Here is a 15,241-nt window from a genome sequence, read left to right as displayed (position 1 = left end):
CCAGAAAGTTCTCTTATTTTTCTGGCTTGTGAGGACATAGTGAGGAAACAGCTATCTGTGAACTGGGAAGCTAGTTCTCAACAGAACCTGACCGTAGTGATGCCCTGATCTTGAACTTCCAGCCTCCAGAACCATTAGAAGTAAATTTCTGTTGTTTATAAGCCACCCAGTCTATGGTGCCTTGATAGCAACCCAAACCAAGGCAGTGGCTGTGTTGGCAGTAGATTGTAGAGAAGAGGGAGAGGCTGCATCCATCATAGTTTCCTGGATGATCTGTGGTGACTATTTTTATTTATTTTATTTTATTTTATTTATTTTATCTTATTTTATTTTATTTTATTTTACTTTATTTATTCATGAGAGAGAGAGAGAGAGAGGCAGACACAGGCAGAGGGAGAAGCAGGTTCCCCATGGGGAGCCCGATGCAGGGCTTGATCCCTGGACCCCTGGATCTTGACCTGACTGAGGGCAGACGCTCAACTGCTGAGCCACCCAGGTGACCCCAAACCCCAATATCATAAGGATTCTAGATGGCCAAGATTTTAGACTCTATGAGGTACTTGGCAAAAGAGGTAAGGATCAAAAAGCCATTTTCTAATTGCCCCTGGATTGCTTGGCTGGACTGAATGTGGGTTGTGACTAGATGTGGACACTTCCTGAAGTTCTTTGGAAGTGACAAGCAAGTGGATAAGTTATTACTTTCCCTTTGTTGTAAGAACTAGATCAGCTGGGAGAGCTTGGGAGTCAGACACCATGGATCCTGAATTTAAATCCCAGCTCTGCTACTTACTAGCTATGTGCCCTGAGGTAAGCTTCTGGCTTTCTGACCCTCAGTTTACCTAACTGCAAGATGGAGACCATGACCCTTAAGTCAGAGGGTGAAATGACCGGTGCGTTCAAGGTACTTTCTGCTGGCATTGGCTGGGAGCTCTCTGTTATGGACCACATGTGTTGATAGCAGGAATTCTGGCAGAGTGAGTTCTCAGTGGGGGGCATCCCCTGGAGTGGCTCTCTAGGCCTGGCCTTCCATGTCCACCTGACAGTCACTTGTTCCTTCAGTACATGGGGCTGAGCATCCAGGATAAGTCAGGTGAAGAGAGAGGAGCTGGGACAACCAGGTATGTGACAGCCACCTCTGCCCTCAGGGAACTCACAGATTCGTGCCAGCAACAGGATGGGTTTACTCTCCTAATTCTGTTTCTCCCTGGTTGGTGTTTAGCACTCCTTGTTCCCCCTGAGTGGGAACTGCTTAAGTGAGTGCAGCATTCCTGGGGGGTGTGCTGCGGGCTGAAGAACCTGCCGAGAGACACACAGCTGGGTCACCTGGGGACTCAGGGGGATTCAGCTGCTCAGTTCTTAGCCTCTCCAATTGTGAATTCCCTATCCCTGCCGTGTCCATGGTCCATGCTTTTATTTTGATCGAAGTATGATTGCAGATAACATTTTGTTAGTTCCAGATACACAGCATAATGATTTAATATGTGTACATATTGTGAAATGATCCCTGCAATAAGTCTAGCTGACATCCCTCCCCACACATACTTACAGATCTTTTTTTGTGTGTGATGAGAATTAAAAAAAAAAAGATTTTATTTATTTATTTTTTATTTGAGAGAGAGAGCATGCAAAAGAGGATGAGCAGGGGCAGAGGGAAAAGCAGGCTCCCAGAAGCTGAGCAGGGAACCTGATGTGAGGCTTGATCCCAGGACCCTGGGATCATGATTTAAGCCAGAGGCAGACGCTTAACCAACCGAGCCACCAGGTATTGTGTGTGATGAGAATTTTTAAGATCTACTCCAAGCAGCTTTCAAATATGCAATATGGTATTATTAGGTAGACGCCATGCTGTACATCACATCTCCGTGACTTACTTATTTTATAACTTTAAACTTATTTTATAGCTTTTATAACTTTTCTATTTTTTTACCCTTTCACCCATTTTACCCACCCCTGACCCCCCTGCCTTTGGCAGCCACCAGTCTGTTCTCTGTATCTATGAGCTTGTTTATTGGTTTGTTGTTTTACATTACACAGAGAAGAGACATCGTGCGGTATTTGTCTTTCTTTTCTGGCTTATTTCACTTAGCATAATGCCCTCAAGGTCTATCCGTGTTGTTGCAAATAGAGATTTCTTCCCTTTTTTAATGGCTGAATAATATTACATTGTGTGTGTGTGTATATATATATATATATATACATATATATATATATATATTACATTTTCTTTATCCATTTATCTTTTGATGGACATTTAAGTTGTTTCCATATCTTAGCTATTGTGAATAGTGTTGCAGTGAACACGGGGGTGGGTATGTCGTTTCATTTTCTTCAGATTAATGCTCAGATGCGAAATTGCTGGATCATATCGTAGTTCTATTTATTTTTTTAGAGAGAGAGAGAGAGAGTGCGTGCTAGGTGGCGGGCAGAGTGGGGACGGGCAGAGGGAGAGGGAGATCGAGAATCTCACTCAAGCAGACTCCCTGCTGAGCACAGAGCCCCACATGGGGCTTGATCTCACAACGCTGAGATCATGACCTAAGCTGAAACCAAGAGTCAGATGCTTAGCTGACTGAGCCACCCAGGTGCCCTGGTAGTTCTATTTTTTTAAAAAAGATTTTATTTATTTATTTATTTATTTATTTATTTATTTATTTATTTATTCATGAGGGACACACATCGAGAGAGGCAGAGACATAGGCAGAGGGAAAAGCAGGCTTCCTGCGTGGAACCTGATGTGGGACTCGATCCAGGGACTCCAGGATCATGAGCTGAGCCAGAGGCAGACACTGAACCACTGAGCCACCCAGGTAACTCTAGTTCTATTTTTTTTTTAATGTATAAGTAACATGCATAGTTAAATATCGTTCTCCTAAAAGTCTACCTTCCTATCTGCCTATTCACACATCCACCATAATAATGGCTAATACGTGAGGTTTCCACAGGCTGGGCACTGTGCTCTGTATTTCAGGGTTGGGCCCTCATAGTAAAACTGAGAGGGAGATGTGACTATTACCTCTGTTTTTAAGATGAGAAAATGAGATAAACAGGGTAAGTGGCCTGCCCAAGGAAGTGGCACAGCCAGCGAGAAACCCCTGCAGCCTGGGGCCACAGCCCACGCCCTGACCTGCTAGAAGCCGCGCTGCTTCTCCGTTTGCAGGTGGCAAGGAGAGACGCCGGCAATGACTTACCCCAGGTACTCGCACTGGCTGTTTCTGAGGGGTGGATTTGGAGTGATTTGTGACTGTCGTCTTTAAAGTCTTCAGTAGTGTTTTAACTTTTGAATAATGTGCATGTTATCGGTTTTATAATAATGAAATAAACTAGAAGAGGTAGTTGCAGGTAATCTGCAAAGCATTTGACTTGCAGGAGGCTAGACAAGAAGCAGGGATTTGTTTTTTTGTTTTGTTTTGTTTTGTTTTTGGCCAAGCAAAGGAAAGGGCTTTCAGAGGCAGTGGGAGGAAGCAACGTTGATCTTGCCTGTCCCCTTCTGATGCCCTGTTGGTTGGGTCCTCTTGATGCTTACCAGGGACGCTCCCCTGCCTCAAGCCCTTCCTGCCACAAGATGGCAATCACAGCACAGTGATGCACCCGGCTGGCAGGCTCTCGGAGGGACATTTGAGCCTCCCCCGCTTACAGTGGGAGGAAGGGGCTTTTGGAGAGGGACCACGAAGCCCACAGGCTCTGCTGACCCAAACCCTGGGCAGCCGGACAGATGTGTTCAGATGCTTCCATCCGCAGCCACCAGGGTTCTCCCCAGAACAAGGCTGCATTTTCCGTTTTGCTTTCTGATGAAAGAGATGTGGAGACAAAGTGACATAGAGGTTTCTGGGCACGGAATGAGTGCCGGCGAGCCTGGACAATGGGTTATTTGTAATCTCTGCGGCTATTTATCTTGTGACTTGTGTAGATTCCTTTTTGCTCAATGGAAAGAAATTGGTGCTGGGCTTCCAGGTGCAGAGGCTATCAGGCGAGTCGCAAGACAGGGGGCTGGTGGCCTTTAGCCCAGTCTTCCCAGGGGAGCGGCTGGGTGAAGCAGCTTCAGTGAGGGCTCAGATTTTTGAGCAATTCCCAGGGAGGACAATTGCCGAGAACAAGCTTGGGCCCTAGGCTCTGTGGTGAAACTGGGGAAAGGCACAGGTGACCGGAGATGGAAGCCTGGAGTGGTGGTAGTGGTGGTGGTAGGGGGGCAGGCACTGCATCTCTAGCACCTGGGATGCCCAGTAGGGACTAGATTCAGGGTGGGAAGGAGGGGCAGGGCTCCTGTATCGGTCCACACTAGCTGCTGTAATAGATGTAGCTTCAAATCTCAGTGGCTTACAGTAAGAGGATTTCATATCCTCTTTGTGTGATGTTCAAAATGGGTGATCCAGACCAGCAAGGAGGTAGCTCTTCTCCAAGTGGCGATTCACGGACCCAGCCTCCTTCTAACTTGTGGCCCTGTCATTTTCAACACGTGGCTTCCAAGGACTCTTAGAAGAAGGGGAAGGAGGGACACCTGTGTGGCACAGTAAGCTGAGTGTCTGACACTTGGTTTAGGCTGAGGTTGTGATGTCAGGGTCCTGGGATTGAGCCCCATGTCCAGCTCTACGCTTAGCCTGGAATCTGCATGGCACTCCCTTTCCCTCTACCCCTCCCCACCCCATATTCCTTTTCTCTCTCAAATAAATAGATAAATAAATAAATCCTTAAAATTAAAAAAAAAAAAGAAAGTGAAGGAGTATGGAAGAGCATGCATGGGAGGTGTCCTAGGCCAGGCCCAGCATGAGACATTATTCCCACCTCCATTCCAGGGGCCAGAAATGAGTCTCAAGCCCATGCCTACCTACACAGGGGCATGAAAATGTAGCTTAGTGTGTGCCCAGGATGACGAAGTGGGTTTTGTGTATCACTAGGTAGTCTCTGCCCCAAGACTCAGTATTGAAATAGACTATACAGTTTATCCCAAAGCAATAGTCAGTTTTTATACACAGATATTCAGGCTTGAAGATGTTCTTTGCTCCATTAGTATAAAAGTGAATCTTTAGAATCGACTTCTGTATTTAGCAACAATGAATAAAAGACTTATGGTCTGTTCACACAAAGGATTCTATGGCTGCCCCTGAATTGTGCTGTAGAAGGCTGCGTTTTGAACCCACAGTCATCAACTGCTTTATTAAACAGTAATTCCAGGAAGCTAGGACTCCTGTGAATCAAGGCTAAAATACAATCAGGCATTATCTGTTTTCTTTTTTTTTTTTTTATTTAATTTTTATTTATTTATGATAGTCACAGAGAGAGAGAGAGAGAGGCAGAGACACAGGCAGAGGGAGAAGCAGGCTCCATGCACCGGGAGCCCGACGTGGGATTCGATCCCGGGTCTCCAGGATCGCGCCCTGGGCCAAAGGCAGGCGCTAAACCGCTGTGCCACGCAGGGATCCCGCATTATCTGTTTTCATTGAAACATTCAACCCCTTAGAATCGTATACAGACTATTTACTTTAAATATAACTCTTTAAGATATTCTCTCTGTATTTTTAGGAACAGATTTCCTCAAAAGCAAAGTGTACAATTGAATTATATGGCAGACTTGGTAGGAGACTATTTCTCTTCTTATCTTCCTGGTTCAATGTCTGACCCCCACTCCCAACCGTAAGCCTCACAGGGCAGAGATGGTGTCAGGCTTGTTTACTGCTCTGCACACAGTGCAGGGCTGATAGTAGGCACGTGGTAAATATTTATTAACTAAAGTTGAATGGGATGACGTTAAATGAAAAAAACAATTTGAGCAAAAAAAGCAAGAAAAAACCCCCAAACATTGAGCCTGATGCCAGTTTTGTAAAAAGAAGTTCATAGATGTGTATAAAAAGATGGCAAGAGAACATACCAGCATCCTTGCACTGTCATGTTCTCGTATTTAGAATTTTCTCTATTTTCTATTTTTTACAGTGAATCATTTGCATAATCATTCACATCTATCATTTGCATAGTCAAAATGAACAGAAGTGGTTATTCTTAGAAAAGACTGCTGAAAGGACCAGAAATGCAACTCCAAGACTGTGCCTTGGAGAAGATGTCACAGGGGGAGGGACACAGTACCTCTTGGCAATGATGCGTGAGGTGTGGGGAGCTATTTTAGTCGTTTATGCTTAGATCCTTGGTCTGGGTGCTGGGGCAGAGCCCAGTCTGGCTGTGAGGAGCTGGGGAACACGGAGGTGGGAGATGTAGGGTGGGGGGAGCCCACCATTCTCTCTCGGATATTCATCCTGAGACCTCCTTGACATTCCCTCTGCAGTGTGAGCATGTCCCTCATTTGCACTGAGAGTGGTGTGGGGTTAGTCTCTGGCAACAGGTATAGGGTAGGGGGGGATGTCATCCCAGGATTGGCAGTTGGTTCTGTAACCCTTCTGGAAGCTTCCTTACCCTCCAAGATTTGATAGATAAAATGCAGGATGCCCAGTTAAATTTCAATTTCAGATAAACAACGCATCATATTTTTCTAAAAAAGATTTTATTTATTTATTCATGAGAGAGAGGCAGAGACACAGGAAGAAGTAGAAGCAGACTCCATGCAGGCAACCCGATGTAAGACTCGATCCCAGGACTCCAGGATCATGCCCTGAGACAAAGGCAGACACTCAACTGCTGAGCTACCCAGGTGTCCCAACACATCATATTTTGTATAAATATGGCCCAAATATTGCACCCTTCACATAACCTTAGCAAACTCAAGAGGTTTGTGTTGGTGAAATGGCCAGCTTTGTAAGGAGTGAGGGAGTTGTATGGGCTCCCATTAGAGTTGGGACCCAAAGCTCAATAAAATGAGCCTCCTGCCTCTCTCTACCCACCTCCTTTCCCTCTTCCCAACCTTCGGAACTCAGGACTATGCTGCCAGTGGTGTCAGGGTATGTTAATTCAGGGTATTTTCTCTGAAAAAGCCCTCCTGGGGGCACATCAGACCTTGCAGACTCTTCTAGGAGTCTTTTTAGAGCTCACCCCTTTTGCTACGCCGCCTTCTGACAGACTCAGCCCCTTCCTGGGTTGCCATCTACTATGCTATCTACCGTTTGCTATCTTCACTCCTTCCCTGGGTCCTCAACAAGTTTGATCACAACCTGAGATGAAGGCAGATGTTCAACCACTTAGCCATCCAGGTACCCCTGAACCTTTTTTTTTCTGAAAACAGCATGCTGCCTTTTTTTTTTTTTTTAAGATTTTTAAATTTTTTATTCATGACAGAGAGAGAGAGAGAGACAGACAGAAGGAGAAGCAGGCTCCATGCAGGGAACCTGATGTGGGACTCGATCCTGGGACTCGAGGATCATGCCCTGGGCTGAAGGCGATGCTAAACCGCTAGGCCACTGGGGCGGGTCTGCCCATCATGCTGCCTTTTTGAGGTATTCTCAACACTGCCTACATTTTTAGGGGAGCAGACCTGGATAAAAATGACAAGCATTTTCATTGCAATAAATTCGGAGGCATTTAAAAGCAATCGCAAAAGCCATCCCGCGGGTGCCTGCCCGGAATGGGGCCTGGCCAGGGAGTGAAGGAAGTGAAGGAGGAGGGAAGCAAGGCAGAGACACAGGGGCAAGGTCACAGGCTGCGTGGGAGGCGGGAGGCCTGCATCCAGATCCGTGGCTGAGGTGAGGGGACATGATGATCTTGCCAGCAGATGAAGCAAACTGCTGTTCAGGGCAGCACCGAGAAGGGTCTGACTTGACTCCAGCAGGTGGAGCCTCTGAAAGGCCAGCTGAGACCCCCCCTCTGCAGAAGTCGCCAGATCCTGGGTGTAACTGGGAGTGAGGCCTGCTTCTTCCAGGCCTGATGCTAACACTTGTCAAATAAAAACCAAACAGTTCTTTTGGGTGGCTTGTTGGTTTTGAAAAGCAAATCTTCAGAGGAGGCTTGTGAATAAATCATCCAAGAATCTGGAATTTCCCATTTTTCAAAACATTGGGTCAAACCAAGTGAAACTGCCAGCAGTTCTCTGCTTTAGACTTGCAAACTCAGCAATTTAGATGTCATCATTATGAAACTACACACGTACCCAGGATACACACACACACACGCGCGCGCGTGTGCGCGTAAACATGTACTGTCATGTCCAGACAGACTTATGTTACCCGGGGTTGGCAAAGGGGCTCAGAATGACCAGCCGTGCCACAGACAACTGCTCTTGCTGACACTGTGACAGGCATCTCCTGGCATCTTCCTCAGAATTGTAAATTGAATCCAACAAGCGTGCACCATCTCCTCTGTTGATTCAGTGCCTTCTTCTGGAGAAACCGCTGGGGTCAAGCCTTCTTTGCTGCAAAGCCCATGACCTCCTGAGGTGTCCACAGGTGAGAAGGAAAACAGTAAGAGACTAGACATCCCCGAGAATGTGGGCAGGATGGGGCAGCCCATCCAGGCTGGTAAAGCAGGGTCAGGGCCCCTGCCAATTAAAACAGTAGGAGACACAAAGTTTCAATGAGGCTGATGATAGAATGATCTGTAGAAGTCCAGAAGCCTGGGTAGGAGAGTGTTTGGTCTCTGAGTATTTATGTGGAAAGCAGTGTGTTGGGATGGGGTGATTTCTTCTCTAACTGTCTTACCACAGCTCCTTCATTTGCAAGCTGTGGGACCTGAAGCCAGTTAGTCAGCCCCTCTGACCCTCAGTTTTCTCATCTGTAAAAGGGAGAGAGTAATTCCTACGTTGGGGAGTGGCAGTGAACATCTGATGAAGAAAGGTAAATGAAAGTACGCTAAATACTGTGAAAGCTCTAGGTAAATGCCACAAACCATGAACAGTGAGAATTCCATCCCTGTAGGGTAGTTAAGGGAAGGAAAAGGTAGTTTCCCTGAAGCTTTGAGAATCAGACCATTAGAGAGGAATCCCAATGGTGGGTGGAGAGGAAGGGAGCAGAGTTGCTTCCTTCCTGAGGGAATGAACCTCAGCCCTGCTGGGATAAAGGATGGGAGACAGGGCACCAAATGTTCATGATCAGTTCAGTCTCTTCTGGGCTGCCAGTGTCGACTGTGGTTTCCCCCTGCACTGCCAGGACCATAGTGTGGCTCCAGCCTGTTATTCTCTCAGGTTTCTGGAAACACAGAGGCCCTGGGAATATCCACCTTGTAGACTCTTCTCCAATGGCTTACAGTATGCCGTGGTGTAGTGTCTCTCAAGCATCATTGAGATTAAATATTTTAGAAATCATCATGTAGTGATTTACAGCAATAACAGTTTGAGCAAAAATGTTCAATAGTCCATGCTAAAATCTCAAATATTAATGTAAATTCTAGGACCGGTTGCCTCGTACAACCTATGATCTTCCAGTAGAAGCTCCTGCTATGAGCTTCTATGGCACACTCACTCCCTACCCATCTTGCTGCAATGCTTGTCCTCCTTGGAGAGGAAGAATCTTCAACAAAATTGATGGAACACAACTCAAACTGGCTTCAGCCAAAAAGAAGAGAGTTTCTTGGCTCAATCACTGGAAATATCAGTGGCGTGGCTAATTTCAGGGCTCTGGGTCCCTCTCCCTTTCTTGGACCAGTTATCTCCCCTGATGGGCAAGATCACCAGCCTCCAATGCTTACATCCTCCTGCTGAGCAACACCAGTGCAAAGACAGGGTCTTTCAGGGTAGCAATGGCAGAAAAGCTCCAGGGACATCCTGAGGGGCTCATCTTTAGTCACATGTCCATTCCTGAACCAATTATTGTTGTCAGGAAGATGGGGATCCTCTGATTGACCTCTTGGAAGGAGTGAGCCTCCTTTCTGGGCCACAGAGAATGCATTCCCTGTTGGAAGGGGAGTTCTGCCTCTAGAAGAAAGGGAGGAGTGAGTCGTAGAGGACAAAGCACTGAGTCCTCCTGCTGTACTTTAATGTTACAGCCTGTTAACTGTCCACACCAAGCCCTCACCATAGCACCCTCAGCAAAGTGGCATGAAGCCAGTGCTTCATCTATATCTGTTGAATTAATGAATAAAGGAACAAATGAATGAGATGCTCAGCCAGTTAGGTGGTAAATTCTGCATCTCTAATGGGACCTCCTATTATTCATAGGTATAGCACAGTTTCCTTTTTTAAATTGAGGTGAGATTTGTATAACATAAAATTATCCATCTCAAGACGTACAATTCAGTGGTATCTAATACATTAACAATGCTGTGCAACCAGCACCTGTATCAAGTTCTCACACATTTTCAGCATCCCAAAAGAAACCCCCCTGCCCATTTAAAGTTAGTCACTCCCCAGCCCATGGCAACCACCAATCTGTTTTCTGTCTCTATGGATTTACCTATTCTGGATATTTCATATGACATACTATTTCTTGAGCACATTTATGGGGGCAATTTTCTTATAGTTACCAAAGAAACTGAAGAAAAAACTTAGTCCTTCTTTTATTTTTTAAAAAATATTTATTTATTTATTTTAGAGAGAGACAGAGCGTGAGCAGAGGGATGGGCAGAGGAAGAGAGAAAGAGAGAGAATCCTCAAGCAGACCGCCCAGTGAGCCCGAAGCCCAGCACAAGGCTCCATCTCACCACCCTGAGATCATGACCTGAACCTAAATCAGAAGTCTGACGCTACCCAACTGAGACACCCAGGTGCGCCAACATTATTTCTAATATATGGTTGCAAACAGCACAGATCGGCTGGAGCCGGCTTAACTGTGAAAGCGGAGGGACTGCCAACCCACCTGCAGTCAAGCCTCGTCATGGGGGCTGGTTGCCAGGATCTGAAGACTTGCCGGAGCTCTGTCTTGGCTTTCTGCCTCTTCCCATCCATCAGCTGCTTCTTTCTCTGCTCAGATGGGTTCCCTCTGCTTTTTATAATATGTGGCAAGAAGATACCCTCTCCCCAAATGCCAGGTTAATACCCCTTCTGTTCTCACCACATTCTGAGGCTCTGTGTCCACTCCCTAATTTTTGGGAGAAGGAATCAAGTGAGCCACCTTGGACCAGGGGTTCTCACCCCTCCTGCTCCCAGTCCCATCCCCTACTGAGGGCCTTGGGGGGCGGGCAGGGCCATCCTATAAGCCCATGAAGTTGCCCTATGGAGGGCAGAGTCCAAGTCAGCAGGGAGAGGACCAGCGGCCACTCACAGGCCGGGGCTTCTCATCGGGAGACCTGCCTGTTGCTCATAAGCCAAAGGGCTGCTCCGGCCTCCCCGAGCACGACTGTAATTGATTTTGCTTCAGAGGATTTCCTGACCCTTCTTGAGATAATAAAAAGGACTAACATGAAATTCTCCCAAACAAAATCAATTGCTTTCCTTTTCCCACCAGCAAACAGGGGCAGTCTGAGTGAGCAGACTCCTGAAGCGTGGAGCCAGGGCCCAGGGGAGGCAGGCTGTCCGGTCTGGGGGCTGTCTGTGCTAGTGTCAGACAGGTTTCAGGTGGCAGGCGGAGTCACGTGGGTCCGAGCTGCAGGCCCCTCCTGGACCTTGGCCCTATTTCTTGGGCTGGGAGGTTTTCTATGCCTCCTGATACAGTCTTTGAAGCTGGCCAGCTGCCTGGTGCCAGAACGGGAAGCGGGTGAAGCCGAGGCTATAGCATGGTGGGGACAGGTTAAAGGTGGCGACTCCCAGCCACTGTGTTCATAAAAAGGCACCTTCTGGGCCGCAGTCAGGAGAAGAGCCTCAGTGTCTTCAGGTGGGCAGTAAGCATCTAGCTGTTGCAAGCTCTAGACTGGCAGCTAAGCAGAAAGAGTTCTCTGCTCCGAAAGCAAGGACTAGGGGGCTCAGCAGCCTACCTGGAACTGTACTTCCAAAATCCAAGTGACCTCCAGCCTCCAGCCCAGCCCAACCGAATGCCTCTGTAGACTCCCCAGGTTGAGGAAGGAAGAATGAGTGTACACTTCGCAGCCAGGCAAAGCTGGGGATTCTGGTTCTGCTTCTTACTGGTCTCAGGACTTGGACAAGTCAATCTCAGCTTCCTTATTTATTAAACGAGGCTGTTAATGTATGTCTTTTGTTCTGTTGACATAAGGATCCTATAAGGCACAGAGCTTAGCTTGGCACTACAAAGGAGTTATGTTTATCCTGGAGAAACCCAAAGTGTTGAATATATGATCATAGCCATGTAGGATCCACACCTGCTGCGTTGGCTTATCTGTGCCCTAGCTTGTACCTTTAGTTGTTGGTGGTCTCCGGGCAAGGGACTTCAATTCTTTTGGCCCTCAGTTTTCTTATCTGTAAAATGAGGTTGTGAGATAAGATTATCTTCTAGATCCCTCCTGGCAGGGAAGCCCAGATACAGGGGGTCCTCTGGGAAGGAGCATGGGGCATCCCCAGAGCCTAAGCCTCTAAGGCTGGCCACTTACGAGACTGTTAGAAACTGGAGGTGCCTACCTCTGAGAACAGCAGTCTGGAAAGACCTGAGCACGGAGGGAGTGTTTTCTGTGTGTGTGAAGCCAAGAGGCTGCTCTACCATTTGACTTTCCAGATTTTGTGCTTTGCTTAGAGAGCTTGCAGTTGCCAGTCCAGAAGACTTGTGAATTGCAAAGAGTTTTCCAATACCAAGTGCTACTTGAATATGGTAACAAAGATGACTTGTTCATACTGGCGGTTATAATGAGTATAGGAGGTTATCCTTTTAAAATGACTTTTCCATGCAATTTTAGAATGGAAAATCAATATTGTGGAAGATCACTAACCAGAGAACCCAGAGCAACAGTATCGCCTTAGCATAGTCTTTTCTTTGGAGGTATATGAAACTTTGTTCGCAATGCCCAAGAAATGGGTTTGGGTATCAGGCAAGAGCCAGGTTATTGGCTCCATCCCTCACAAAACTCAATCCATGGTAGTCATGTGACACGGTCAGTTGTTTTTCCTGGGATCCTAGGCTGACTTCAAGCCTCGGGGAGTAGACTGCGTGTGTGTGATATACCCCTGTGTGTGCTGTGTGACCAGAACTTCCAGGCACTGGGTGAGGAGGCTACCCTGCAAAGGGGAGAGAGCACTGGAGCTGGAGACGGGAGCTCTCGGTCTTAATTCTGGTACATCTTCTTTGCTGTGTGGTTTTGGGCTAGTGGTTTCACCTCTCTGAGCTTCAGCTTCTTGGTCTGTAATTCGGGAGATAGCCTTGGGCTCCCTCCCTCCCACAGAAGGTGGTCAGGAGTGGGGCATGAGATAACATCTGTTGAAAATGCTTTGCAATCTATAAAGCTCTCTGCACCTAGACCTGTTCTATGAGGCATTCTGCTTATTGCAATCACTGTTGCTGGTTGATTATTATAGTTCCTTGTCAATGAGGATACCATCAGTCTTTAGCATGAAATAAGGGATTCTGGGAGGACTTGGGGGAGCCCCGGAGAAAGGCTGGTGCTTTGTTTGATCATTTATACACGGTCACCCAACAAGGAAGTGATGGGGTCAGTCTCTGACCTTGCCTCCACCCACGCAAACTCAAAATCCTCAGTGGTCTTTGAGCTCTGCTCTGTGGAGCCTGAGATTGTTGTAGAGGCTTCAGGGATTCTGCAAATATCTGATCATCACTGTTGTAGAAGCTGGGGATATAGTTGTGGTGTTATTACTTGTACCAACTAGTGGAATTTGAATCCACACGTACCTCTGTATCCTCGGTTATCCCCAGATAGGAGCATCCTAAAGTGTCCATAAACAGCATGATCAGGAAAAGCCTCCAAACCCCTGTGACTGCATAGAATTCCTCTCCTTCTCTCCTTCCTGGGGTTTGGTGATCTCCTGAAGAGCACACACTCAAACGGTGCTGCTCTAAGCTTTTTAGGCAGGTGATGTGGGGAGACAGTAGAGCAATAGCAGGATGCTCCTCCTTGCAAAGTGCAGGAGTAATGAATGTGGCAGGAGGAGGGAGCGGGGCAATTCGGACTTCATCATTTGGCAGCTCTACCTCCTGAGAATACCTTGTGGTTTGGGAAATGACCCTTTAGGCTCTCTGTAGCATTTTTCTTTGAATAAATGACAAACATCCATCATGTAATACATCCCTTGCAACATTTCAGCCTGTCATTGATGACCTTATTGGAAAGAACATTTGATTTAAGATTTAAACCTTTCACGACAACCTCTCTTAGCTTGGATACATACATTTGAAATAAAATTAATATGGTTTTAGCCTGCGGTCAAGTAGTAAATCCATGACTTTTCCAGAAAAGAATCAGCAATCTCCTCTCCCCGCCTTCAGTTCTTTAAAACAAATGTGCTTAAATCAACCCCCACTGGGTCGTGGAAATATAGTTAGATGACTTCATTCATTTTTGACCAACTGATGGTATATTCTCTGAGGTGTCAAAAGAATTATTATCTTATTTTAGGAGTCAAGGTTGGAGCAGCAAGTGTCTGTTATTCTCTCTGATAGCTGTACATCAGATTCTAAACTGATGGTCTCTGTGGCTGAGGAAATGATTTAAGTCTGGGAAAAACGACACTGAATATTTTAGTGGTATCTGATAGCTTCTGTAAGGCTGAAGAGATGTTGCTTCTGGTAGAACAGTTACTTTAATTAATATACATCTGTCTGCAACACCTTAGTGCAAACATTTTAAATCTCTGATGGGAGAGATATGGCCTTGACCTTGGAATCCTTTGCTTAGGATGTGTAAGTGTGTGCACTAGGCATTTCCCAGCTAGGCCCATTTATGGGTGGTAGGGACACCAGTGCAGCATTTCTCTACTTTTATGAAAGAGCAGCCTCTTCTGGCTTCTTGCCAGCTCCTTGGGGAGGTCTCTGGCACTGGAGGGCAGTGATGGTGAGGTGCCTTCCCTGAGGAAGGAACTGACTCCCTTATTGACAGGGGATTGAAATGGGGAGAGTGCCTACACTTGTGCCGGTGTTCTGGTCCTGTGCCAGGCACTGTTGCAGGTGCTACGCATATGACAGTGAACAAGACAGATGTCCCTGAGCTCATGGTGGTGACGTCCAGGGTGGGGGAGGGCAGATAAGTCAACAGGCAATTGCTAGAAAGTTGATGAACTCAGAGAAGGAAGTATAGGGCTCTATGGGACTATATGGCAGGGGGAACTTACCTGGTCTGGGGTTCCTGGAGGCCCTCTTGGAGGAGGTGACATTTATGCTGAGGCCTGTGGTCTGGAAGCATGGAATGTAGGCTATGAAGCAGAGCTGGCTTCTGCTCACATCACCTTGCAGAGACTGTCATGCGGCTCTTATTCCAGCCAACTCCTCTTCCCAGGGTTGTGGCCAGAATTGCCTCCACCCCCACCAACCTTTCCCAAAAGTTTATATATATCATTTCCTCTTCTCTTAGGTGGAGAGCAGTACCCTCCCAGGTAGTCCCCATT

General features: G+C 46.8%; 1 long non-coding RNA gene across 2 annotated transcripts in view; it reads left to right on the top strand.

Moving 5' to 3' along the window:
- Nucleotides 1-393: 393 nt before the first annotated feature.
- The window catches only part of LOC144285319 (uncharacterized), a 122,350-nt gene continuing 107,502 nt past the window's right edge, over nucleotides 394-15,241 (top strand). For both annotated transcript variants that reach the window (XR_013353628.1, XR_013353627.1), the window contains exons 1-2: nucleotides 394-2,807; nucleotides 10,398-10,569. This is a non-coding gene — a long non-coding RNA (uncharacterized LOC144285319). The remainder of the gene's footprint in view (nucleotides 2,808-10,397; nucleotides 10,570-15,241) is intronic.

Source organism: Canis aureus, chromosome 16 (genome assembly GCF_053574225.1).
Source record: "Canis aureus isolate CA01 chromosome 16, VMU_Caureus_v.1.0, whole genome shotgun sequence".
In the NCBI taxonomy this organism is placed as follows: domain Eukaryota; kingdom Metazoa; phylum Chordata; class Mammalia; order Carnivora; family Canidae; genus Canis; species Canis aureus.
The sequence above is the reverse complement of the archived record's forward strand: the minus strand, read 5'-3'. Positions and strand labels throughout refer to the sequence as shown.